Here is a 26,309-nt window from a genome sequence, read left to right on the forward strand (position 1 = left end):
TGGCTGCTCTGGGTGGTTGCATAGGGGTCTGTAGTTTGTGGGCCTATTACCAGATACTTGGGCAGGGATGGATCCTGTCTAGTCTCTTGGTGGACAGGACTGCTTCTAGGTCCTTGGTCAATAGGGCTGACTGGGATAAAGGTCTACTGTGGGATCTGTAGACAGTGGTCCTGCTACTTACAATGTGCGTAGGCAGGCATGGTTCCATCAAGTCCTTGGGAAGATTCATGTTGTGCCACTGGATGGGTTCCTGGGAAGGCAGAAGTGCCCAGGATCCACAGTTAAGACTAAGCTCTGCAGGCCTGTCTTTGGGAGCAATAATAAGTGTGCTTTCTGCTATGTTTCTAGATATGCAGGACTGCCCTCAGACAATGGCTGACTGGGGATAGAGTAGAGTCAGAGGGCTGATTCAGGATGTGGAGTTAGACCAATTTTGGTGGGCCTGCCTCAGGAAATAGATGGATTTGTCTCCCAACAGGTTCCTAGGCAAATGGGATTGCTCCTCCACTGTATACAACCTTGAATTTTGTACTGCTTTGATTAAAAATCCTTAAGAGATCACAATTTTACTGACAACAAGAAAAAGACTCAAATGGGTATCTTGGTACAAGAGCCTTCAAAATGTGGTTTAAAAAGTTACTCTAGGCTACTTACTATTTTTTAAATGGAATATTATTCCCTCTTCTGGTCTGCCTGGTAAACTTCTACTCAGCATTTAATACCTGGATGTCACCTACCTTATTAAAGACTCTTCTGAGGGCATCTTCTCAAGTCTCTATAGATTTAGCTATTCCATGGGATTTCGTTTATGCTCTAATGTAATTAGTTACCTAACTCTCATTAGAGGGGTAAACTCCTGTCTCTTATAAGTACCTAGCACAAGCATAATTTCTGGCACAAGAGAGATGCTCAATGAGTATTTGTTAAGCAAATGAATACTTTCAGATAGGTAAGTCCAAAAGTTACCTAAATAGAAACAGTAATCAAGACCAGAACATAAATGAGAACAATGGGAAATAGGTACATAAGGGGAAGTGGGCCTGGGACAAATTCTGGGAAGATAATCACAAATGAATGGTTTCGTATAGATAATTATTTTAAGGTTAATGTTTTCAATCAATTAAAAATAAATAACATAAACTTTTTCTTCTGGATAGAGAGATAGAGATAAAATGAGATAAAGATTAGTTTATGAGCAATGATAGCTATTTTAAATAATTATATTCTGTACTGCTTTGACTATTTTTCATATTAGGAATTTTTTATGAAAAGATAACTAGATCTGCCTTAAGGGGAAAAAAAGCCTGAGAAAAACGTCAACATCTTGAGGGGTTTAGAAATGACTCTTCATTTCTATCCCATGGAATAGCAAGGTGAAAATGTCAGGTGAGTAGAAAATATTTCACTGAATTTACCATCAAAATGCCCTCATAAAATGTTTATATTTCTTCATTATTTATAAAAAGATAGTGATAAAAATCATTTAATAAATAAGTTAAAAGACTTCTTGAGGCCCCATGATGGATACGGACCAACCTGAATTACTGATATCATACAAATGAACTTCTCCCATCATACTCTAAACTGCACTGTTCAATATGAGGCATTTAGCTACTGAATACTTAAATCATGCTAGTCAGAACTGAGATGTGCTCTAAAAGTAAAATACATTGAATTATAAGAATTAGTACATAACACAAATGTAAAATCTCATTAATTTTTTAAATTAATCACATTGAAAAGATAACATTTAGGACTATATTGCATTAAAATATATATACTCAAATTAATTTCACTATTTATTTTTACTTTTTTAATGTTACCAGAAAATTTTATATTACATATATGCTCCACATTATGTTTTCATTTGACAGTGTTGCTCTAAAGAATTATGTAATATCATAATCTTAGTTTCCTGGTTAGCCTCATTTAAAAACATACTATCATCAGCAGAAATTTAAAGGCATATAGGTAATCCTCTCGCTCTTATGGTTAAAATATTTACCAGAAGGCCTATACCATTTTTCAGCTTTCCTTCCAACTATATGTAACCATATAAATATAAATTCTAAGATCAGTGACCAGTTTTTCACTATAAAAAAGCAGGAGTTGACTTAAAAGAAAGTATATACAGAAAAATACATGGTCTTTCCTCCATCTCTCCCATTAATTCAAATACAGCCCAAATCTATCAACTTTTTAAAAAAGTACAAAAGCTCGAGAGGACAATCATCCTGCATGAATAGAGCAAAAAGGCTCATCTTTCTTCACCTGTGATGTCATTTTTTTTTTCTCTTTTTTTAGGGCCGCACCCATGGCTTATGGACGTTCCCAGGCTAGGGGTCAAATCAGAGCCACAGCTGCCAGCCTACACCACAGCCACAGCCATGCCAGATCCAAGCAGCATTAGCGACCTACACCACAGGTCACGGCAACACTGGATCCTTAACCCCCTGAGCAAGGCCAGGGATTGAACCAGCAACCTCATGGTTCCTAGTTGGATTCGTTTCCACCGAACCACGACGGGAACTCCAATGTCATTTTTGATTTTGCACTGACTGTAGCTCATTTATCTTGAAGACGTGATATCTAATCTCCACTGCTGTCTCCATCTCAGACCTGAAAAAATGCAGTTTGCTGGCTTGGTGAAAAAGCAAGTCCTCTTACAGGGGTGGGGGTGGAGGGGATTCTCCTTTCCTCATTCTCATGGAGCAATAAGAATGGAAAGACACACAGGCAAGGGAAATGAAATTAACCATGGATTATATATCTCCTCTAAATATCAAGTTTTCTCCACTTATTTTCTATAATTAGGCCCAGAGAATTTAAGATGACTATGCTGGTATTAATTTTTTTAGTTTTCCCAATCATTTCAATCTATAGCACTGGCATCAAGGTCTGCATATTCTTTTTTTCTTCCCCTTCATTGGGCTATTCATGTTGCACTGATAGAGATCAATGACAAATGTATACAGAGATCAATGACATAACCCAAGACATCTATCAATTTGCCCTTCTCTAATTTCCTATTTTTCTACTACATCCATTTAATCCAAAAAGTTCCTTAATTATAGTATCAAAGATTCCTCCTTATGCAGAGCCCACAAGTGGAACTGGAAGCTCATTTAATGTATTCCATTTAATTTATATCAACATACCATATATATATGGTAAACAAAGACTACCTAACTCCTACTGGTGGAAAAATAAAAGACCTTATAGATTAAAAAATAAGAGCAGAAGAATCATCTTTCACTATCATGGCTAGTAGTCAATTTTACTAACAGAAAGTGCTGATACTTTGGCAATTACTGGCATAATGGTAACTATTATCTCTACTGTGGTTACTAGTTCTTAAAATTAAAGGTAGGGTTTAACATTTCCCCAATTTATTTCAGAGCTATTATTTGGATTTACTGAATCTAAAACATAAGTTTTTTCTATTTCGACTTACCTTTTCAATTGTGACTAAAATTTCCTTGCAATGTCATTTTCTTAAGCTCTTGAATTTTATTGACAAATAGCATTGAATAGTCTCAGCTTCTCAGCAATCTAAAATTCCTTGGCATTTAGACCGTGAGTCATTGCTTCTGAATGTACTCAAATCATCTAGACAGTATTACTTAATGAACTTCACAATTCCCAGTATACAAAATTGTATATGAAAGATTTTGTCCATTTATTTATTTTCATTTATAGAGCGAGATGGATTGGGAATTTGGGGTTAATAAAGTTTGCCCTTTTAAATTCCCATATCAAACTTGTTTATCCCTCCCCAATCCAATGGATTTCTCTAACCGGAATCTATTTACAAAATAATACTAATGGCTAAACTCAAAAGTATAGTAGGTTAACTTCTTTTTGACAATCAAGTAATGATACTGAAATATGTTATAGATTACATTTGCTTGGCACAAATCATTTAAGTGGATATAATTACTTTCTTTTACATACACTGACTACACTGACCTGAATGAAGTACTTGGTGTCACTTACCGAATAACACACTATTCATATAGTTAAAAAATTTATTAGATAAATAAATACATCCAAATGATACAAAAATAAGGATTTATGGCCTCTTAACCTGAGGCCCATCCTAGAAATGATTGGCAAAATATTGTGTTTATGTGCACATTCTGGGAAGAGGATCACTAGTTTTAACAGCTCTTCAAAGATTAACCAAAAAAGATTAGGAACCACTGACCTAGGCCTGGACTTCTGTGGGGATGTTAAAAAAACAAAACAACAAAAACTCTAGACCTACATACATGACTTATTCACATTTAAAATGTATTGCTAACCACATTCATCAATGTATACCCCTTCTCCCAACTGCCAAGTTCTAATAGCTACTTCTCTCTGTAAGTTAAGAAAGAACAAGCAACCATTAGCCAATGACAGAGATTACTATAAAGATTAACACAAAATTGGGTAAAGGAGAACAAAATTTAAGTACATTTATGTTAGGCCCAATATCTAATTTATTTTGGACCTAGAGTGCTGAGTGTTTTTTTGTTATTTTTGGTGGCAACCTTTTAAATTCTAAAAAATAGATCTCTATCAGAAAGGCTGCTTTTTAACTGTCAAAAACAAAAACCGAAACCCATAAATTACAAGGAGTTTCCCAATCTCAGGTGAAAATAAAATCGCTTTATTTTGGAAATTCTTAAAAAACTTTGTCAGATATATAGTGTTTAATTATCCTCAAAAAATTCTAACCCAACCTTTTCTTTACCAAAGTGCTGGATTGTGTACTGTTGACTCAGTTCACCTCTCAAAAAAATTGAGGTGTCTTAAATTTGGCACTTCAAGGGTTTTGTTTTTTGTTTTATTTGTATTGTTCATATTGGCTCCCAGGGTAATTTTAACTTAACTTTTTTAAAGAATAATTTACTTTTATATTTTAGGTTATATTTTTCTATAAAACCTACATAAATATCCAGTAAAACTCCAAGCAAATGGGCAAATTTCTTTTACTCTGTTGGATTTTCTCACAGATAACTTGGTATAAGATTAATTTAATAATGTGCATCTTGGAGTTCCTGTCGTGGTGCAGTGGAAACAAATCCGACTAGCAACCAAGAGGTTTCGGGTTGATCCCTGGCTTGCTCAGGGGGTTAAGGATCAGGTGTTGCCCTGGGCTGTGGTGTAGGTCACTAATGCAGCCCGGATCTGGCGGATCTGGCATTGCTGTGGCCGTGGCATAAGCTGACAGGTACAGATCTGATTTGAGCCCTAGCCTGGGGACTTCCATATGCCCTGGGTGTGGCCCTAAAAAGACAAAAAAGAAAGAATGTACATCTTAAGTATTTCCTATTTTCTTTTTAATGAAGGGTCTTCGGCTTCTGAGTTAGTAGCCCTGTGCATATGAAAATAATTACAAATGCAAATTAAGTATTGCTGAAATAATGAATAATTTGTTTCAGATTCAAGTTGGGAAACAGGCAAAAAGCATGCTGAATTTATAAAATTTTTTTAAATAAGAATTCTATTAAGAATGCAGGCTTAGGAGTTACTGCTGTGGTGCAGTGAGTTAAGAATCTGACTGCAACAGCTTGGGTTGCTGTGGGGGTATGGGTTTGATCCCTGGCCTGGCACAGTGGTTTAAAGGATCTGGAGTTGCTATAGCTGCAGCTCAGATTCAATCCCAGGCCTGGGAACATCCATATGCCACAGCTATGGCCATTAAAAAAAAAAAAAATGCAGGCTTAAATCTTCCATTTGGGACTTCCTCCTGTGGTGTAAGGGGTTAAAAATCCTACTACTGTGGCTCTGGTTGATGCTGTGGCATGGGTTTGATCCCTGGCCTGGAAACTTCCACATGCCATGGGTGTAGCCAAAAAGAAAAATTTTAAAAAATGCACTGTCACTGCAGTGGCTTGGGTCACTGCTGTGGCACGGGTTTGATCCCTGGCCCTGGGAACTTCCACATGCCATGGGCATGGCCAAAAAAAAAAAAAAAAAAGGAGACAGGGACAGAGGGACTGAAGGGATATTTGTAGAGACACTGGTTAGAAATGTTGGCCCCATGAAGGTAGAGATTTTGTCTGTTTTTTTCAATACTAATCCTTAAACCTAGAAGACCTTCTGATATATAGTGATTAGTAAATATATGCTAGATTTTATTGGATTTTTTTTTTTGTCTTTCTAGGGCCACACCTGTGGCACATGGAAGTTCCCAGGTTAGGCGTCAAATCTGAGCTGTAGCTGCCAGCCTACACCATGGCCACAGCAATGCAGGATCCAAGCCACATCTGTGACCTACACCACAGCTCACTGCAACGCCAGATCCTTAACCCACTGAGCGAGGCCAGGAATTGAACTCATATCCTCATGGATACTATTCAGGTTTGTTACTGCTGAGCCACAATAGGGACTCCATAAATTCTATTGAATTCTATTTTTTGTAATATGGGGAGCTAAATATCTGGGCCAACCATCCCACTGAAAGAATTCAAATGCCTGGGTAAAATATAAAATCTTCTTTCAAGTATTTATGAGATACCAAGGAATCTTTTGTTAAATGAGAAGCAGAAGATGAGACAAAGGCATTTTTTTGTAGGGACAAATACCAAACCATTCAAATATCTGAGAAAAGAACCAAAGGAAAAGAAATCAGGCCCAGAAAAATATCCCTTAGGAGAAATTAGTATCGTACACTCTGCTGAGTTGATGATTTGTTGGATCAGAAGAGGATGAAGTCACCAGCACAGCACTTTTCATTTTAAGATCAGGTGGCTTATATACATCATGAGAAATGTGTACATATGTTCATCAAAAGATAGGAACAAGTTTGTTGATAACAACACTGTTCATATTGACCTAAAACTGTGTGGAAACCACACAAATGTCCATCAACAATAGAATGGACACATAAATTATGGAATATTCATTCATACTAAGGAGGCTGTCTTTGTACTTTCTTGGCTTCTTTGTTATAGATTAGTTGATCATATAAGTGTGGGTTCATTTCTGGGCTTTCTATTTTGTTCCACTGATCTATATATCAATTTTTGTGCCAGTATCATACCATACTGTTTTGATTACTGCAGTTCTGAAGTATAGTTTGAAACCACAGAGTGTGATACTTCCAGCTTTGTACTTCTTTCTCAAGTGCCTTGACTATTCAGTGTCTTCTGCATTTCCATACAAATTTTAGAATTATTTATTCTAGTTCTGTGAAAAATGCCACTGGGATTTACCCTGAATCTGTAAAATTGCTCTGGATAATATGGATATTTTAACAATAGTGATTCTTCCAATCTATGATCATGGTATATTTTTCTATTTATGTGTGTCATTTTCAGTTTCTTTCATCAATGTCTTATGGTTTTTGGAGTATAGGTCTTTTACCTCCTTAGTTAGATTTATATCTAATTATTGTATTTTTTGATGTGATTATAAATGGGATTGTTCTCTTAATTTCACTTTGACAGTTCATTGCTGGTGTATAGAAAAGCAACATATTTATGTACATTAATTTTGCATCCTGAAACTTTACTGAATTAACTGAATTCATAATAAATTTTTGGCTATATCTATATCTTTAGGATTTTCTATAGATATCATCATGTCATGCAGAAAGAGCAACAGTTCTACTTCTTCCTTTCCAACTTGGATTACTTTTATTTTTTTCCTGACTGCTGTGGCTAGGACTTCCAATACCATGCTGAATAAAAGTGGTGAGAGTGGGCAACCTTGTCTTGCTCCTAGTCTTTGAAGAAATGCTTTCAGCTTTTCACCAAGTATGATGACAGCTGTGGGCTTGTAATACATGGCTTTCATTATATTGAGGTACGTTCCCTTCATACCCACTTCATGGAGAGTTCTTATCATAAATGGATGTTACATTTTCTCCAAAGCTTTCTCTGCATCTATTGAGACGATCACATGATTTTATTCTTCAACTTGTTAATATGCCGTATCACATTGATTGATATGTGGATAGAGTCATCCTTGCATTCCAGGATCCTCTTGATCCTGGTGTATGCTTCTTTTAATATACTGTTATATTCAGTCTGCTGTTATTTTGCTGAGGATTTGTGCATCCATGTTCATTAGTGATATTGGCTTGTAATTTTCTTTTTTTGTGGTGTCATTTTCTTGTTTTGGTACCAGGGTGATGTCTTATTCTGATTTTGGTATCAGGATGCTGCTGGCCTCATAGAACGAGTTCTTAAGTATTCCTTCCGCTGCAATTTTTTGGGGAATAGTTTGAGAAGTATAGGTGTTAACTCTTCTCTGAATGTTTGGAAGAATTCACCTGCAAAGCTACCTGGTCATGGACTTTTGTTTATTGGCAGTCTTTTTTTTTTTTTTTTAAATTACTGATCCAATTTCATTACTGGTAATTGGTCTGTTCTTCCTGGTTCAGTCTTGGGAGAATGCACATTTCTAGGAATTTGTCCATTTCTTCTAGGTTGTTCATTTTATTGGCATATAGTTGTTTATCTTATGTTCCTTTGTATTTCTGCGGTATCAGTTGTAACATTTTTCATTTCTTTTTTTTTTTTTTTTTGCTATTTCTTGGGCCGCTCCCATGGCACATGGAGGTTCCCAGGCTAGGGGTTGAATCGGAGCTGCAGCCACCAGCCTACGCCAGAGCCACAGCAACACTGGATCCCAGCAGCGTCTGCAACCTACACCACAGCTCACGGCAACTCTGGATCGTCAACCCACTGAGCAAGGGCAGGGACCGAACCTGCAACCTCATGGTTCCTAGTTGGATTTGTTAACCACTGCACCACGACGGGAACTCCACATTTTTCATTTCTGATTTTATTGATTTGGGTTCTCTCTCTTTTATTCTTGATGAGTTTGGCAATTTTGTGTATCATTTCAAAGAACAAGAGCTTAGTTTCATTATCTATTCTCTTGTTTTCTTTGTCTCAATTTCATTTATTTCTGCTCTGACCTTTATTATTTCTCACTTTTTACTAAGTTGGGTTTTGTTTTTCCTTCTTTTTCTAGCTTCTTTGGCTGTAAACTTAGGCTGTTTGAGATATTTCTTGATAACTCTGGTTAAAGTTTTATTCAAACAACATACATATTATTATTCCAATTTTGTAAAAGGATGTTTCACATTTTACTAGCAATTAACTCTGGTGAATTTTTTACTTTTTTGAATTTTTCAAATATTCCGTTTTTACAAACACATTACTAGGGAATTGAGAAATTTAAATTAGCTTTACATAACTTTCACCTTTGTAAGAACTTAATTCATGTCAAAAATCATCAAAAAATTAGCAACCTATATATTAGTAAAATTTAACTAGTTAATATAAGGAGACTCTCTGGAAGATTTCTGTTTTAGTTCCAGGTATACAATGCTTTTAAGTATCCCAGAAATGTCAGAAACATGCCACTCAAAGGCAATGAACAATTTTTTATTTGCAGCAATGAAATGGTAATAATCTTGTTACAGTAGAGCCAATAATACATGCACCAAATTTCCTTACAGAGTAAGGGATATCTGATTCAATCATCTTTCTTTACAGATGAGGGAACTGAAGTGACTTATCTAATACTTCAATATTAGTTAGGGCAGAGCCAGGTGGAGAACATGGTTTCTGACTCCCACTTCATGTTGTTTCTATAATTTTCTTTTTTTTTTATTATTTTTTATTTTCCCACTGTACAGCAAGGGGGTCAGGTTATCCTTACATGTATACATTACAATTACAGTTTTTCCCCCACCATTTCTTCTGTTGCAACATGAGTATCTAGACATAGTTCTCAATGCTATTCAGCGGGATCTCCTTGTAAATCTATTCTAGGTTGTGTCTGATAAGCCCAAGCTCCCAATCCCTCCCACTCCCTCCCCCTCCCATCAGGCAGCCACAAGTCTCTTCTCCAAGTCCATGATTTTCTCTTCTGAGGAGATGTTCATTTGTGCTGGATATTAGATTCCAGTTATAAGTGATATCATATGGTATTTGTCTTTGTCTTTCTGGCTCATTTCAGTATGAGATTCTCTAGTTCCATCCATGTTGCTGCAAATGGCATGATGTCATCCTTTTTTATGGCTGAGTAGTATTCCACTGTGTATATATACCACCTCTTCCAAATCCAATCATCTGTCGATGGACATTTGGGTTGTTTCCATGTCCTGGCTATTGTGAATAGTGCTGCAATGAACATGCGGGTGCATGTGTCTCTTTTAAGTAGAGCTTTGTCCGGATAGATGCCCAAGAGTGGACTGCAGGGTCATATGGAAGTTCTATGTATAGATTTCTAAGGTATCTCCAAACTGTTCTCCATAGTGGCTGTACCAGTTTACATTCCCACCAGCAGTGCAGGAGGGTTCCCTTTTCTCCACAGCCCCTTCAGCACTTGTTATTTGTGGATTTATTAATGATGGCCATTCTGACTGGTGTGAGGTGGTATCTCATGGTAGTTTTGATTTGCATTTCTCTTATAATCAGCGATGCTGAGCATTTTTTCATGTGTTTGCTGGCCATCTGTGTATCTTCTTTGGAGAAATGTCTATTCAGGTCTTTTGCCCATTTTTCCATTGATTGATTGGTTTTTTTGCTGTTGAGTTGTATAAGTTGCTTATATATTCTAGAGATGAAGCCCTTGTCAGTTGCATCATTTGAAACGATTTTCTCCCATTCTGTAAGTTGTCTTTTTGTTTTCTTTTTGGTTTCCTTTGCTGTGCAGAAGCTTTTCAGTTTGATGAGGTCCCATGGGTTTATTTTTGCTCTAATTTCTATTGCTTTGGGAGACTGACCTGAGAAAATATTCATGATGTTGATGTCAGAGAGTGTTTTGCCTATGTTTTCTTCTAGGAGTTGGATGGTGTCCTGTCGTATATTTAAGTCTTTCAGCCATTTGGAGTTTATTTTTGTGCATGGTGTGAGGGTGTGTTCTAGCTTCATTGCTTTGCATGCAGCTGTCCAGGTTTCCCAGCAATGCTTGCTGAATAGACTTTCTTTTTCCCATTTTATGTTCTTGCCTCCCTTGTCAAAGATTAATTGACCATAAGTGTCAGGGTTAATTTCCGGATTCTCTATTATGTTCCATTGGTCTGTCTGTCTGTTTTGATACCAGTACCATACTGTTTTGATGACTGTGGCTTTGTAGTATTTCTTGAAGTCTGGGAGAGTTATGCCTCCTGCTTGGTTTTTGTTTCTCAGGATTGCTTTGGCGATTCTGGGTCTTTTGTGGTTCCATATAAATGTTTGGATTGTTTGTTCTAGTTCTGTGAAAAATGTCATGGGTAATTTGATAGGGATTGCATTGAATCTGTAGATTGCTTTGGGTAGGATGGCCATTTTCACAATATTGATTTTCCCAATCCAGGAACATGGAATATCTTTCCATTTCTTTACATCTTCTTTGATTTCTTTGATTAAGGTTTTATAGTTTTCGGCATATAGGTCCTTTACCTCTTTGGTCAGGTGTATTCCGAGGTATTTGATTTTGTGAGGTACAATTTTAAAAGGTATTGTATTTTTGTATTCCTTTTCTAATATTTCATTGCTGGTATACAGAAATGCAACTGACTTCTGAATGTTAATCTTATATCCTGCTACTTTGCTGAATTTATGAATCAGTTCAAGGAGTTTTGGGGTTGAGTCCTTAGGGTTTTCTAGGTATAGTATCATGTCATCTGCATACAGTGACAGTTTGATCTCTTCTCTTCCTATATGGATGCCTTTGATTTCTTTTGTTTGTCTAATTGCTGTGGCTAAGACTTCCAAAACGATGTTGAAGAGCAGTGGTGAGAGTGGGCATCCCTGTCTTGTTCCAGATTTGAGTGAGAAGGCTTTCAGTTTTTCCCCATTGAGTATTATATTTGCTGTGGGTTTATCATAAATGGCTTTGATTATATTCAGGAATGTTCCCTCTATACCCACTTTGGCGAGGGTCTTGATCATGAATGGATGTTGAACTTTGTCAAATGCTTTTTCTGCGTCTATTGAGATGATCATATGATTTTTGACTTTTTTTTGGTTAATGTGGTGTATGATGCTGATTGATTTGCGTATGTTGAACCATCCTTGTGAACCTGGGATGAACCCAACCTGGTCATGGTGTATAATTTTTTTGATATGTTGTTGGATTCGGTTGGCTAAGATTTTGTTGAGAATTTTTGCATCTATATTCATCAATGATATTGGGCGACAGTTTTCTTTTTTGGTGGTATCTCTGTCTGGTTTTGGAATGAGGGTGATGGTGGCCTCATAGAATGTCTTTGGGAGTATTCCTTCTTCTTCAACCTTTTGAAAGAGTTTAAGGAGGATGGGCACCAATTCCTCTTTATATGTTTGATAAAATTCACCTGTGAAGCCATCTGGTCCTGGACTTTTATTTGTAGGGAGTGATTTTATGACCTCTTCAATTTCATTTCTAGTGATCGGTCTGTTCAGTTGGTCTGTTTCTGCTTGATTCAGTTTTGGCAGGCTGTAAGATTCTAGAAAATTGTCCATTTCTTCCAGATTGTCAAACTTGTTGCCATATAGTTGTTCATAGTATTCTCTTATGGTTTTTTGTATTTCTGCTGTATCCGTTGTGATTTCTCCTTTTTCATTTATAATTTTGGTGATTTGGGTTCTTTCTCTCCTCTTTTTAGTGAGTCTGGCCAGGGGTTTGTCAATTTTGTTCACCTTTTCAAAGAACCAGCTCTTGGTTTTATTAATTTTCTCTATTGTTTTTTGAGTCTCTATTTTATTGATTTCTTCTTTGATCTTTATAATTTCCTTCCTTCTGCTGACTTTAGGACTTTTTTGTTCTTCTTTTTCTAATTCGTTTAGGTGGAGAGTTAAGTTGTCAATTTGGGATCTTTCTTCTTTTTTGAGAAAGGCCTGTATTGCTCTAAATTTCCCTCTGAGCACTGCTTTCGCAGCATCCCATAGATTTTGAGAGGTTGTGTCTTCATTATCATTTGTTTCAAGGTGGTTTTTAATTTCCTTCTTGATTTCCTCATTGACCCATTGGTTTTTTAGTAGCATGTTGTTTAGTCTCCATGGAGTAGGTTTTTTCTCTTTGCTTTTCCCGTGGTTGATTTCTAATTTCATGGCATTGTGGTCAGAGAAGATACTTGAGACAATTTCTATGCTCCTAAATTTATTGAGATTCGCTTTATGTCCCAATATGTGGTCGATTCTTGAGAATGTTCCATGAGCATTTGAGAAGAATGTGTATTCTGATTTTTTTGGATGTAGTGTCCTGAAGATATCAATTAAGTCTAACTTTTCTATTGTTTCCTTTAGGATCTCTGTTGCTTTATTGGTTTTCTGTTTAGAGGATCTGTCCATTGATGTGAGGGGGGTATTTAGGTCTCCTACTATGATTGTATTCTCATCAATATCTCCCTTTATGTCTGTTAATATTTGTTGTATGTATCTGGGTGCTCCTATGTTTGGGGCATATATGTTGATGATAGTAACATCCTCTCCTTGGATGGATCCCTTAATCATATAATTTTCTTTTTTGGCAGCACCCACAGCAGGCAGAAGTTCCTGGGCCAGGGATCAACCCTGCACCACAGTTGTAACCAGAGCCACAACAGAGACACACTTGATCTTTAACCTGCTGAACTATAATGGAATGCCTTCTTTTTTTTTTTTTTTCTTATTTCTCATAATTAAACTGTGTCCTCGTATACAATGGTCTTATTAAAAACTATGGGAAAAATTAAAAGTGGCATATTTTATAGTATATGATGGACATTTTTAAAAAATTCTTTTTACAGCTGCACCTGTGTGGCATATGGAGGATCCCGAGCTAGGGGCTGAACTGGAGCTGCAGCTGCCAGCTGGCCTACGCCACAGTCACAGCAATATGGGATCCAAGCCGCATCTGCAACCTATGCCACAGCTTGTGACAAGGCTGGATCCTTAAACCACAGATTGAGGCCAGGGAACTCGCATCCTTATGCATACTATGTCGGGTCCTTAACCTGCTGAGCCAGAACGGGAACTCCTGGTGGACATTTTGGAAAAAAGTTTTTTGGTACCTATATTTCCATTCAAAATTAGCATTTATTTAGTGAAAGAGAAAATAATAATTTACTTTAAAACTTAGAAATACAGGGAAAAAACCTTACTGGGAACTCAAGGGCAGCTTCCAAATATATCATGTTTTTTTGTTTGTTTTGTTTTGTTTTTTTTTAGGGCTGCACCTTCGGCCTATGGAGGTTCCCAGGCTAGGGGTCCAATTGGAGCTACAGCTGCCAGCCTACACCACAGCCACAGCAACATAGGATCCGAGATGCATCTGCGACCTACACCACAGCTCATGGCAATGCCGGATCCCTAACCCACTGAGAGAGGCCAGGGATTGAACCTGGAACCTCATGGTTCCTAGTTGGAATCATTTCTGCTGCGCCACAATGGGAACTCCCCAGATATATCCCAAATTCATCATGTTGAAATTAGATCATGAATCATAAAGTGAAGCCAAGAAAATAGCATATAGCTTTCAGGTGGCTAATTATTGTTTCAGATGGTAAAAAAGAGACTGAAAAGAACATCTAGGCAACAACACTAAAACAGAACCTACTGAACCATGGCAATAAATAGATGCCTCATTTTGCAGCTAGGAGAATATGCCAGTAAAAAGGGAATTATGCTACATAATCCTTTCACTTAAAGATGAAATCTGTGACTGGGGTTTTCTTTATTTATTCATTCATTTACTTATTGTTGAATCAGCAAGTGAACTAAAGAAGCAAACTGGGTTCTTACCTGCACAATGTTCACAACATGCAATTGCTTAAAAGTCATGTAATGAAAACCATATTGGGAAAAGATTTTAGTTGGTAAGAAATATTTTTTCATCTTAATTCTTCAAATTAACTTAGCTCTGTTCCTATGGTAATATTAATAGGATATAACTTAATAGTTCCTTTGAAAATCCTAAAAACATGCTGTGAAAGAGCACAAGATCATGAATGTTTGATAATCAATCTTTCTAATGCTACTGCCAAAAGAGAATAAATTTCTTCAACCTAATGGCATTCTTCTTTAATCCTATTTTAAAAGTCATCAATTCCAGATCCAGTGCTGTCAGACTGTTAAGTGCTTACAACTGAGAAATTTATCCTATAGACTGTTCTCTTACTCTTTGCTCATGTAGTTATTAAAATACATATTGTGTGCCAATTACATGAAAATATATTATGATTAAGTTACAGGTATCCATGAGTTTAGACTCTTGGAGTAGAAATAAAGGTTTTAAAAATTCTTTAAAAAAAAAAAAAATCAGGTGAGCTGCAGTCCAGGTTCAATCCTTGACCTGGGAACTGAGATCCCACATCACGCTGCTGTAAGCTGTGGCAAAAAAAAAAAAAAAAAAAAAAAAAAAATCAAGTGAGACTAAAAAATTACTGACAGGTTTGTTAAGTGTACTAATACCACTGTGGTTATTATAAAAATATCCATAATTTTCAGAATTTTATACTGAAATGGTAGTGTAAAATGACATCTGTATCTTGTATTTCCTTTAAAATATTTCAGTAAAGATAAAAGAAAGCAAACATGGCGAAACCTTTAAATATGAATCTTGATGATAGCTTCATTGTGTCTAGTTTTTCTATGTTTTCAAAAATTTCATTAAAAAATTAGAAAAAAAAATCAGTCATCTCTCTGTGTAACTGGGAAGTTCACTCACTTAACTGCTGTGTGCCTTAGTTTTAAAATAGGGATAATAATGCCACCTCATATGGTTGTTGATTACTGCTGTTTCTCTGGGAAAACTAGGATTTTAAGGACTGTCAAAAACATATCCATTCAACTCTTTGCAGTACTGGCAATATGACTGGGCCTCAACCAGCTCCATGATCAAGATGGTAACTCTACTAGAACTTTGGTATGAAGAGGGTACGTAGCTTGAAAAGGTGGATGAGAGCTATAGAAGATCAAAGTCTCTTGTCTCATGTGACTGCTCTTCTTCTATACCTGAACCAAAGTTGCTTTTTTGAGGTTTCTAAGAATGAGATTCTTTTTTGAAGTTACCAGCAACATCTAAATAACAAAACAGGTTAAAAGGTAGTTCAGGAATGGCTGGTTTCTCCCTTTTCCTTGTCCACTTAAAAGATATAACAAAAGAAGCACACACATGATGAGTTGCTGGATAGAAAAATAGACAAGACCAGGGGTGAAGGAAGAATCCTTGTACTTCTTCTGGAAAGTCCTACCATCTTGAAGCCACAGCTTATATGTGGGCCAGACTTAGGCAAATTCCAAGGAGTACTGGGTTTTCATGAAGCAGGAAAGTGAGAGAGGGGAAGAGAAAAGAAACATAAATTCATGCCAGGAAGTTGCTGGGGCAATTCAACAGATTGATGCAATTCAACAGACTTGGTAGTAAAGGGACTAAGAGCAAAGATAAGTTTTGCTTTTAGAAAATAAACTGTATCCAAACTCTAGGTATTTCTTTTTTAACACAAAAGAAAAACAAAATAAATACCAACAGCCAAAAAGAAAATTTTTTTAGACATATTTTGGGGGTAACAATTAAAGGGCACTGTAATATTAGCTGGACAATTGTATCTAATTTTTTATACTTATATTCTACTTCTAGAAGGCCTCCAGATAAAAATAAAGACAGACTTAGACTATTTACCACTTCCACGGCCCCTACCCTGGTCCATGCCATCATGTCTTGCCTGGATTACTGCAATAACCCTCATAATCCACCTCATTGCTTCTACTCTTGTCCTATTACAAACTATTCCTAACAAAGCAACTAGAATGTTCCTTTTGCACTATTAGATCATGTCACTCCCTGTCTCAAAACCCTTTCACTGCTCCTTGTATCACTTACAGTCAAAGTCCTCACAAGAGCCTAATAGAGGCTTACTGATTTTGATATCAGCCTTCCTTCTTACTTGGCTGACCTTTTCTACATCTCACTGCTCTATGCGCTGTCTTACTTAACCAGGCCAAAGTGCAGAGACACTATTCCACTTATTGCTTCTTCTCCCAGGAATCACTTTCCAGAGAGAGACACATGGCATCATCCTTCCCTTCCCTTTGAGTACTACTTCAGCAGTTAAGACCTTCCTTAATTAAATGCCCCATTTTACACAGCAACACTCCTTCCCATCACCACCATTCCCATCTCCCTTCACCGGTTCCTTTTGCTTCATAGCAGGTATTACCAACTTGGATACTATATATCTTATTTATTTGTCTTGTTTTCCCACTAGAATAAGCTCTACAATACATGGCTTTTTAGTTACTGCTGTATCCCCAGTCACTAGAACAAGGCCTGGCATTCAACAAATATGTTGAATAGTATATTTACCTTAGTCGATGATAAAAACCATGGACTATTTATCTATACCTTATACACCATAGATTGAAAGTGTAGATCAGTTTTCAGGTACATTATACTCTAGGAATACCTCTAAAATAATGTATTTGTCCAGAAAAGTGAAAATTCTTTTCTCACAACCTGTGAACTGCACTTATCTTTTCATCCATAGTTTTTATACATACAGAATAAATATACATATTTAAATTGTATGAAAAACATACAGGTTAACAAACTGGACAACCTAGAAGAAATGGAGAAGTTTCCAGAAACACACAGTCTGCCAAAATTGAGTCAAGAAGAAACAGATAATTTGAACGCACTGATCACTAGAAATGAAATAGAACCAGTAATTAAAAAAAAACTATGCAAACAAAAGTCCAGGATCAGATAGCTTCACTGGAGAATTCTACCAAACATACAAAGTCAAGAACTTATCCCTATCCTTCTCAAACTATCCAACAAGACTGAAGAGAAGGGAACCCTTCCGAATTTATTTTATGAAGCCACCATCACTCTGATACTAAAACCAGACAAAGACACTATGAAAAAAGAAAGATGCAGGCCAGTATCTTTGATAAATATAGATGCAAAAAATCCTCAACACAATATTAGCAAACAAAATCCAACAATGCATAAAAAGGATCAAACTTCATGATCAAGTTGGATTCATTCCAGGGCCACAAGGATGGTTCAACATACGCAAATCTATCAATGCACTGCATTAACAAAAGAAACGACAAAAACTACATGATCATCTCAATAGATACAGGAAAAGCATTTGACAAAATTCAACATCTATTCATGACAAAAACTCTCAGCAAAGTGGGTATAGAGAGAAAAATCTCAACATAATAAAATCCATTAAAGACAAACCCACAGCCAACATAATACTCAACAGTGAAAAGCTGAAAGTCTTCTTACTAAATTCAGGAACAAGACAAGGATGTCCACTCTCATCACTTCTATTTAATATAGTACTGGAAGTCATAGTCACAGCAATTAGACAAGAAAAGGAAACAAAAAATATGCAAATTGGAAGGGAAGAGGTAAAACTGCCACTATCTGCAGATTACATAACACCTCTATGTGGAGAACCCTAAGGTCTCCACACAAAAATCATTAGAACTAATAAATGCATTCATTAAGGTAGCCAGATACAAGATTAATACACAGAAATCCATTAGATTTCTTTACACTGATAATAAGATATGTTAAAAAAAATTCCATTTAAAATTGTGCCAGGAGTTCCCTGGTGGCTCAGTGGGTTAAGAATCTTGTGTTTTTACTGTTGTGTCACTTCTGTGGCATGGGTTCAGTCCCTGGCCCAGGAACTTCTGCATGCCTTGGGCACAGCCAAATTAAAAAAAAAAAAAAATCTAGGAATAAATCTAATCAAGGAGGTAAAAGACCTATATGCTGAAAACTCTAAGTACTGATAAGGGAAACTGAAGTTGCTTAAAAAAATGGAAAGATATTTCATGCTCTTAGATTAGAATAATTAATATTGTTAAAATGGCCACACTACCTAAAGTAATCCACAGATTTAATGTGATCCTTATCAAAATACCCATGACATTTTTCATACAACTAGAGCAAATAACCTTAAATTTTTATGGAAGCACAGAAAACCCAGAATTATCACATCAATCCTGAGGAAATAGAACAAAGCTAGAGGGATAACCCTTCCAGACTTTACGTAACACCACAAACCTACAGTAATCAAAACAGTGTGGTTTTGAAATAAAAACATACCTATAGATCAATGGAACAGAAGAGAAAGCCAAGAAATAAACCCATGCACTTGTGGTCATTTAATCTATGACAAAAGATGCAAGAATATGCAATTGAGAAAAGGCGGTCTCTTCAGCAAGTGGTGTTAGGAAAGCTGGACAGCTACATGTAAGTCAACAAAATTAGAACCTTTTCTCACACCATATACAAAAGTAAACTCAAAATGGTTTAAAGACCTGAGTATAAGACATGACACCATAAAACTCTTAGAAGAGAACACAGGAAAAACATTCTCTGACATAAATCATAGCAATGATTTCTTAGGTCAGTCTCCCAAGGCAAAAGAAATAAAATAAAAAATAAACCAATGGGACCCAATAAACTTAAAAAGCTTTTGCACAGCAAAGGAAACCATTAACAAAACCAAAAGACAACTTATGGAATGCGAGAAAATATTTGCAAATAATGTGAATGACAAGGGGTTAATTTCCAAAATACACAAACAGCTCATACAACTCAATATAAAAAAAACCCCCAAACAATCCAATCAACAAATGGGCAAAAGATCTAAATAGACATTTCTCCAAAGAAGACATATAGATGGCCCCAGGCACAGGAAAAGATTCTCAACATTGTTAACTATTAGAGAAATGCATATCAAAACCATAATGAGGTATTACCTTACACTGGTCAGAATGGTTATCATCAAAAAGTCTACAAACAATAAATGTGGAGCAAAGGGAACTCGTCTACACTATGGGAATGTAAATTGGTGCTGCCACTATGGAAAACAGCATGGATAGAGGTTCCTTAAAAAACTAAAAACAGAGCTATGACGTGATTTAGCAATCCACTTATGCGTATATACCTAAAAAAGTGAAAACTTTAATTCAAAAAGATACAAGCACCCCAATGTTCACAGCAGCACTCAATAGCCAAGACATGGAAGCAAGCCAAGTGCCCATCAACAGAAAATTGGGTTAAGAAGACGTGGTGTATGCACGTGCGCGCGCGTGCACAAACACACACACACACACACACACACACACACTGGAATATTAGCCATAAAAAAATGAAATATTATTGACATTTGCAGCAACATGAATAGACCTTGAGAATATCATACCAAGTGAAGTAAGTCAGAGAAAGACAATATCACTTATATGTGAAATCTAAACAAATAATATCTATATATAAAACAGAAATAGACTCGTGGACATAGAAAACAAACTTATGGTTATCAACGGGGAAAGGGAGAGGGGGAGGGATAAATTAGAGGTATGGGATTAACAGATACAAACTACCCTAAATAGATTAACAAGGATTTATTGTATTTCATAGGGAAATATATTGACTATCTTGTAATAACCTTTAATGGAAAATAATCTGAAAAAAAATATAACTGAATCACTCTGCTGTACATGTGAAACCAACACAATATTCTAAATTAACTATACTGCAATAAACAATTTAAAAGGAATAAAAAGTAGACACAACTAAAATATGTATACAAAAATTTCACTGAGAAGAGATATCTTATTTTCTTTTTTACCATAAGAATTTCCCTAGGAATCAAACAACTACCATGATTTTTGAAAGCCTTTTAAAAAAATCTACATAAACAGATTCAGTGCGATTGGAGCAATTCATTGAAAACATTAACCACCTCCAGCTTAAGAAATATTCCTCAAGGAACGCTGAAATGCAGAGAGCTGAAAACTCTTAATTTTTCTTTGGGATTTCTGTTGGACTGTGGTTCAGAACTGGCCAACTATCTGCAGCAGGAACTTTAGTATGGTTCCTTTCACTTCAGAGTATCCAAAATTATTTATCTGATGTAATAAGCAGTATCAGTGGAAAAATGCAAAACATAGCCATCTTAAATTATAGTTAATAGAGCAAAGTCAAATTAACTATGGAAAAGGAGAATACATAAGAATTTGGTACTTTAAAAAGATGCACTTAAAAAGGTCAAGTGTTTCTTGATGTAAAGACACTCATAAAATGCATTTTTTTCCTTTTCTAAATTAATAAAAGCTAAAATAATCTACATCACTGCATGAAATTCTTACAAATCATAATAATCTTCTTAGTCAATGTTCAATATCAAATGTGTTCACATTCACATAACACTTCTGTGAGTATACTTCCCCCCTCACAAATGTTAATGAACGACCACAGCCAAGTGAAATAAAGAAAACAAACATTTTAGAGAAATATCCATCAGAACTTTCTGCCATGATGGGAATGCTCTATTCTATGCTGTACAACATGGTAGCCACTAACCATATATGGCTGCGGAGCATGTGAAATGTAGCTAGTGCAACTAACTGAATCTTTAATTTTATTTAAGTAATTATTTTTTGGGGGGGGGTCTTTCTTAGGGCTGCACCCTCGGCAATATGGAGATTCCCAGGCTAGGGGTCCAACCAAAACTGTAGCTGCTGGCCTACACCACAGCTCACGGCAATGCTGGATCCTTAACCCACTGAGTGAGGCCAACATGGAACCCATGTCCTCATGGATGCTAGTTGGGTTCGCTAACTGCAAAGCCATGAGGGGAACTCCAAGTAATTAAAATTTAAATAGCTATATGTGGCTAGTGGCACAGCTTTAGAGATTCCAGAAATAAGTCACAGGCCTATAATACATTGCTTATTAGATTTATTAGGAATTAAAAGTGATTTTCCAGAATTTTACAAATTCACTTACTCAATTACCATCTAAGAATTATCATCATCCTCAAATGCCAGAAGTTACACAAAAAAGGTTTATTTAAATAAGACTGACATTTAAAAAGGTGATTCAACATATTATGAAAAGATAATTTTAACACTACTAAGGACAAGAAAACTGAGTGAGACTTACTGAGAAATGATGAAAAGTATTTGATTCTTCCTTTTCTCTATCTATATCCAAGGAGCAAGTCTTCTTGCTCTACTTCCAAAATATATTCCAAATCCATCTACTTTTTAAAATAATCTTTTCCTCCACTCTACTCCAAGCTATCATTATCTCCTGCTTAGATTAATGCCAACAGATTTCCTCTAGTCTCACTTTCTCTCTGTTCATTCTTAAAATTCACTTATTATACAGCAACTAGAGTGACTGTCTTAAAATGCAAATTAGATCACATTTTGCTTGTCCTTAAGATTTTTTTCAGTGACTTCTTCTATTCTTAGAATATAGCCTAAAATTCATTCCACAAGCCCACATAACCAATCCCACTCCTTCCTCCCTCTACATCTCAGACCTCATTGTGACACCACTCTCACCCTCATCCCCATGGTCCTGCCATATTTTCTTCCTTACTGCTCCAACAGGCCAAAAATTTGTCTGGCCTAAGGCCATGGTGCTTACTGTTTTTTTCTGCTTGGAATGCTATTTGCTCAGATCTTCATATGGGTGACTCGTGTCATTCATGCTGCAACTCAAATGTCCTTTTCCGAAGATGTTTTCCCTCACCACTCTATCTCATGTTGCCACCTAGTCACTATTACACAGTCTTTTATTTTCACAGCTGAAATAATCTTTCATTTGTTTACTTGTTTCTGCCTGTCTTCTCCCTCTGGAATGTTGAATCCATGGGAACACGGAGGTTGGCACATAGTATGCTCTCAACATTTGGAAGAAAAAACCCCAGATTTTGTATGATTATCATCTTAGGTCATATACAAATTTATCAAGCTGAGTGAACTTTTTCAAGGCTGCCTCAGAAATAACACTAAAATGAAAATAATTTCATCCCTTCACTAATAAGCTGCTTCACAGCTTCTTTTTAATACAGAAAAAATATTTTACTTTAATAATCTTTTGTTGACTCTTATCTCCTAACCTTTTTCTATCAATTCTCAGTCACTGTAAGAATGTACCTATGGACGAGAGAGAGTCCTAATTCCTTCCTCTCAATAGCCATCCCAGGAGAGCAGTTTCTTCAGCAGGTTAGTCTCCTTTCTTTTCAATGACCTTGAAGCTATCCCTATGGAGCCATTTTAATTTGTCAGTTTTAAGACCAGGAGTCTGGTCTGGTATCTCTTTTGTAAGGCAGCCATCTCTTCGGCAGTGTGGACTGGTCAGAGTACCAATATATTTTATTTATTTATTTGGCCATGCCTGCGGCATGTGGAAGTTCCCTGGCCAGGGATGGAACCCGACTCACAGTAGTGACCTGGGGCCACAGTAGTGACAACGCTGGATCTTTAACTGCTAGGCCACCAGGAGACTCTGGGAGTCCCAATATATTTTAATACATGTATTCTGTAAGTGAGCTTTTTTTTTTTCCTTCTTTTCAGGGTTGCACCTGCGGCATTTGAAGATTCCCAGGCTAGGAGTCAAACTGGAGCTATAGCTGCTGGTCTATGCCACAGCCACAGCAACGCAGGATCCAAGCCATGTCTGTGACCTACACTACAGTTCAAGGCAATGCTAGATTCCTGATCCACTGAGTGAGGCCCACGATCAAACCTATATCCTCATGGATACTAATCGTATTTGTTTCCATTGCACCACAACAGGAACTCCATGTAAGTAAACTTTTTAAAGCAAAAAATAAAAGCTCTCAAAAGTGAGATATTGTCACATGTATTTATTACCTTTGATAGGGAAAAATAAGGCTCACTAAGGTTGGAGATAATATTTTCAGGTCATTTCTTACCTTCTTAGACAGTACTATGAAATGTCTAAAGAATTTTTAATCTATTTTAAGATGTCTTTTCAAATTGCCTTATCGGTTGTTGCTTCTCGGTAGACCGATGTTCAGAAAATACAAAGGTGAGATTCTTTCACTACCAGCGCCAAATCAGCAGATCAAATCTAAGAATTATTAACATGCCTCCTACTACTTAGAGGGTGTTTAAGTAGGCACAGTCATAAAACTGGTCAATCTACATACACAGAATTTTAACAAGAAAATCACTCTGATACAAAATAGCTCTGCCCTGCATCTTTTTAAAAAAGTACTGCTCTCAATTTAGCATTTTACCTCAAAAAACAAAATATTTATATAGTCCAGGAAAGCATAAACCAAATGACGACAATGTTACTTATGTCTACTGTTTAACTATTTTTAATGACTGAGTCTATTAGCTCTTATTGTAAATCTAATTGTCCATGAACTCTCGTTTTTCTTAAGGAGTCTAATATATGGCATTTTAATAGGCAGCACTCAACTTGACAACTAGGTTAAATCCTAAAAATGCATATATAAATTTGTTGTTTCTGAACTTCTAAGTACAATTTCTTCTAGAACCATTATAGAAGAAATTCAGCCAATTTAACCTATAATACAATTGATTGAGTACTTATTGTATTTCTGTTCTCACTGTTGGTCAGGAAGGTAAATATCCTAGAAACCTGTAGAGAAGGGAGATCAGAAGCTAGAGGACTGTATTTTACCCTCTGAGAGGCATTTCTGTATCTCTTTGATACTCATTGGTTCTTCCTAACACCTGAAATAAAGTGGCTATAGCCACTCTCAGAGTACAAGTGCATATGAAACCCAGGAATCAAGCAAAATAAAATGTCAATTATCCTCTCCGAACAGTATCCTTGAAAAGGTCCCATGATTCAAGGTTATGGTTTTAGTTCTTTCCCTCAGAGACATGAAAATAACTGGAACACAACATAATAACGCTCTGAACTGTATGAATTATTTAAAGGAATTCAACACAAAGCCTCGAAGCCTAAAGCTTGTGACTTGGTAGGTTTCATATCCCCCCTTTCAACTTATAAAATGGTAAAAATCAAAAATCAAAAAAAAAAAAACAAACCACTGTAAATTTAGCTTAGAAATGTAAAGAACAATATTAAATGTTGATTTCTCTTATTAAACAACTTGGTTTAAAACATTTTCAAATTTGTTTAAAGAAAACCAGTTTCATTTATGTTTTTAACATCCACATTAATACTTCCAGCATTACTAGACACTCTCAAGACATTTTCAAAAATAAAGCTGAGATTAACTTATTTCTAAGCATATAAAGATTATTTATATGGCAGCCTTACAGAAAAGTAGATCGGGATGCTAATAAAAAAATGGGCACACTTTTATTTGCAAATTAAACCTCAATTACAGCTGAAAAAAAGTGGTAGGGGTGAGGAGGGGGAGGAGAGAAGAGTTAAACAACAAAGCCAAGATGTTAGATACCACTATTTTGCCTGCATAACCTCATCCATCCAATCAACCAGTTATTAAAACACTTAAAAGGAACATGCACTTTGAAAGGCGTGTTCTTACTTGGACAAAAGGCACACATTTTTAAGATGATTGCTTGGAACTATCTGATCTCAAAAAATCTAATTGATACTTGCTGAATTCATCCTCCCTGGACACCCTCCTCAGCAGTAACTGCTCACTGAATCAATCTCTCTAACTTCTGGGTCATTTGGGCCTCTAGCCATCACTCAGCTCTGACAAAGAGTCTCCAACCTGATCAAGACCAATTTATAGCCTTAAACAGCCTCTCTTGCCACATAAAATGAAAGTAAGGAAAATAATGGCTTGATGTGAAAAGCTGGGAAAATACACAGCCCACTGGAATGATGAAGCCATGCTCCAGATACAGTCTGGAGCCATATGCTTATCTCCTACCCTTCTGAATCAGAAACATAATTAAGAATATGTGTATATATATATATCTCACTTAGCATTAAACCCGGACCTTAGTTCCATCCTGTTCAACATAATGTAACTACCGCGAAAGAAAGACCACTGCTTAGAGAAAAACAATGCTGTATACAATGTGTACATCATTTGACAAATTGACCCTGTTATGCATCAGTTTCTTTTCTATAAAATAGGGATAATAATAGCTATCCTGACTAACTCACAGGGTCATTGAAAGGAGCAAATAAGATAGTGAATGTGAAAGTACTCACAAACTACTAAATTATTATTATGTAAGTTGCTCCTTCTTAGAACTTTTGAATTTTCTTCTAACTCATACTTTAATTATAAAGTTAGAATACCCAGATACAGAACATCTAAATTAACAGTATTTTGGAGACGGTGATAGACAAATAATGGAAAATATTGATTAGGACAATGGGTCAGAACATATCAAGTTAGTCTCAGAATTACAGTAGAATTCTAATGAAAAACTAGGCCGCTAAGGGCTTACTCTTTATAGACACAGGCCAGTTCCCCCAACTCATGCAAACACCAAGCTATATATACTGTGCTACTTTTAGGTGAATAACTAGGGATAAGTTGAGTCTGGAGGTGCAAAGGGGAGGGACTTCCCAATCTTCATTATCAGGCTGTTCCCCAATCCTTTTAACAAACACTCCTACTCTTCATGCCTGGCCTA

General features: G+C 36.3%; 1 protein-coding gene across 1 annotated transcript in view; it reads right to left on the minus strand.

Moving 5' to 3' along the window:
- FBXO33 (F-box protein 33) overlaps window positions 1–26,309 on the minus strand; it is a 38,668-nt gene that overhangs the window by 10,965 nt on the left and 1,394 nt on the right. The window lies entirely within an intron of this gene.

The sequence above is a fragment of the Sus scrofa genome, chromosome 1, assembly GCF_000003025.6.
Source record: "Sus scrofa isolate TJ Tabasco breed Duroc chromosome 1, Sscrofa11.1, whole genome shotgun sequence".
NCBI lineage: Eukaryota > Metazoa > Chordata > Mammalia > Artiodactyla > Suidae > Sus > Sus scrofa.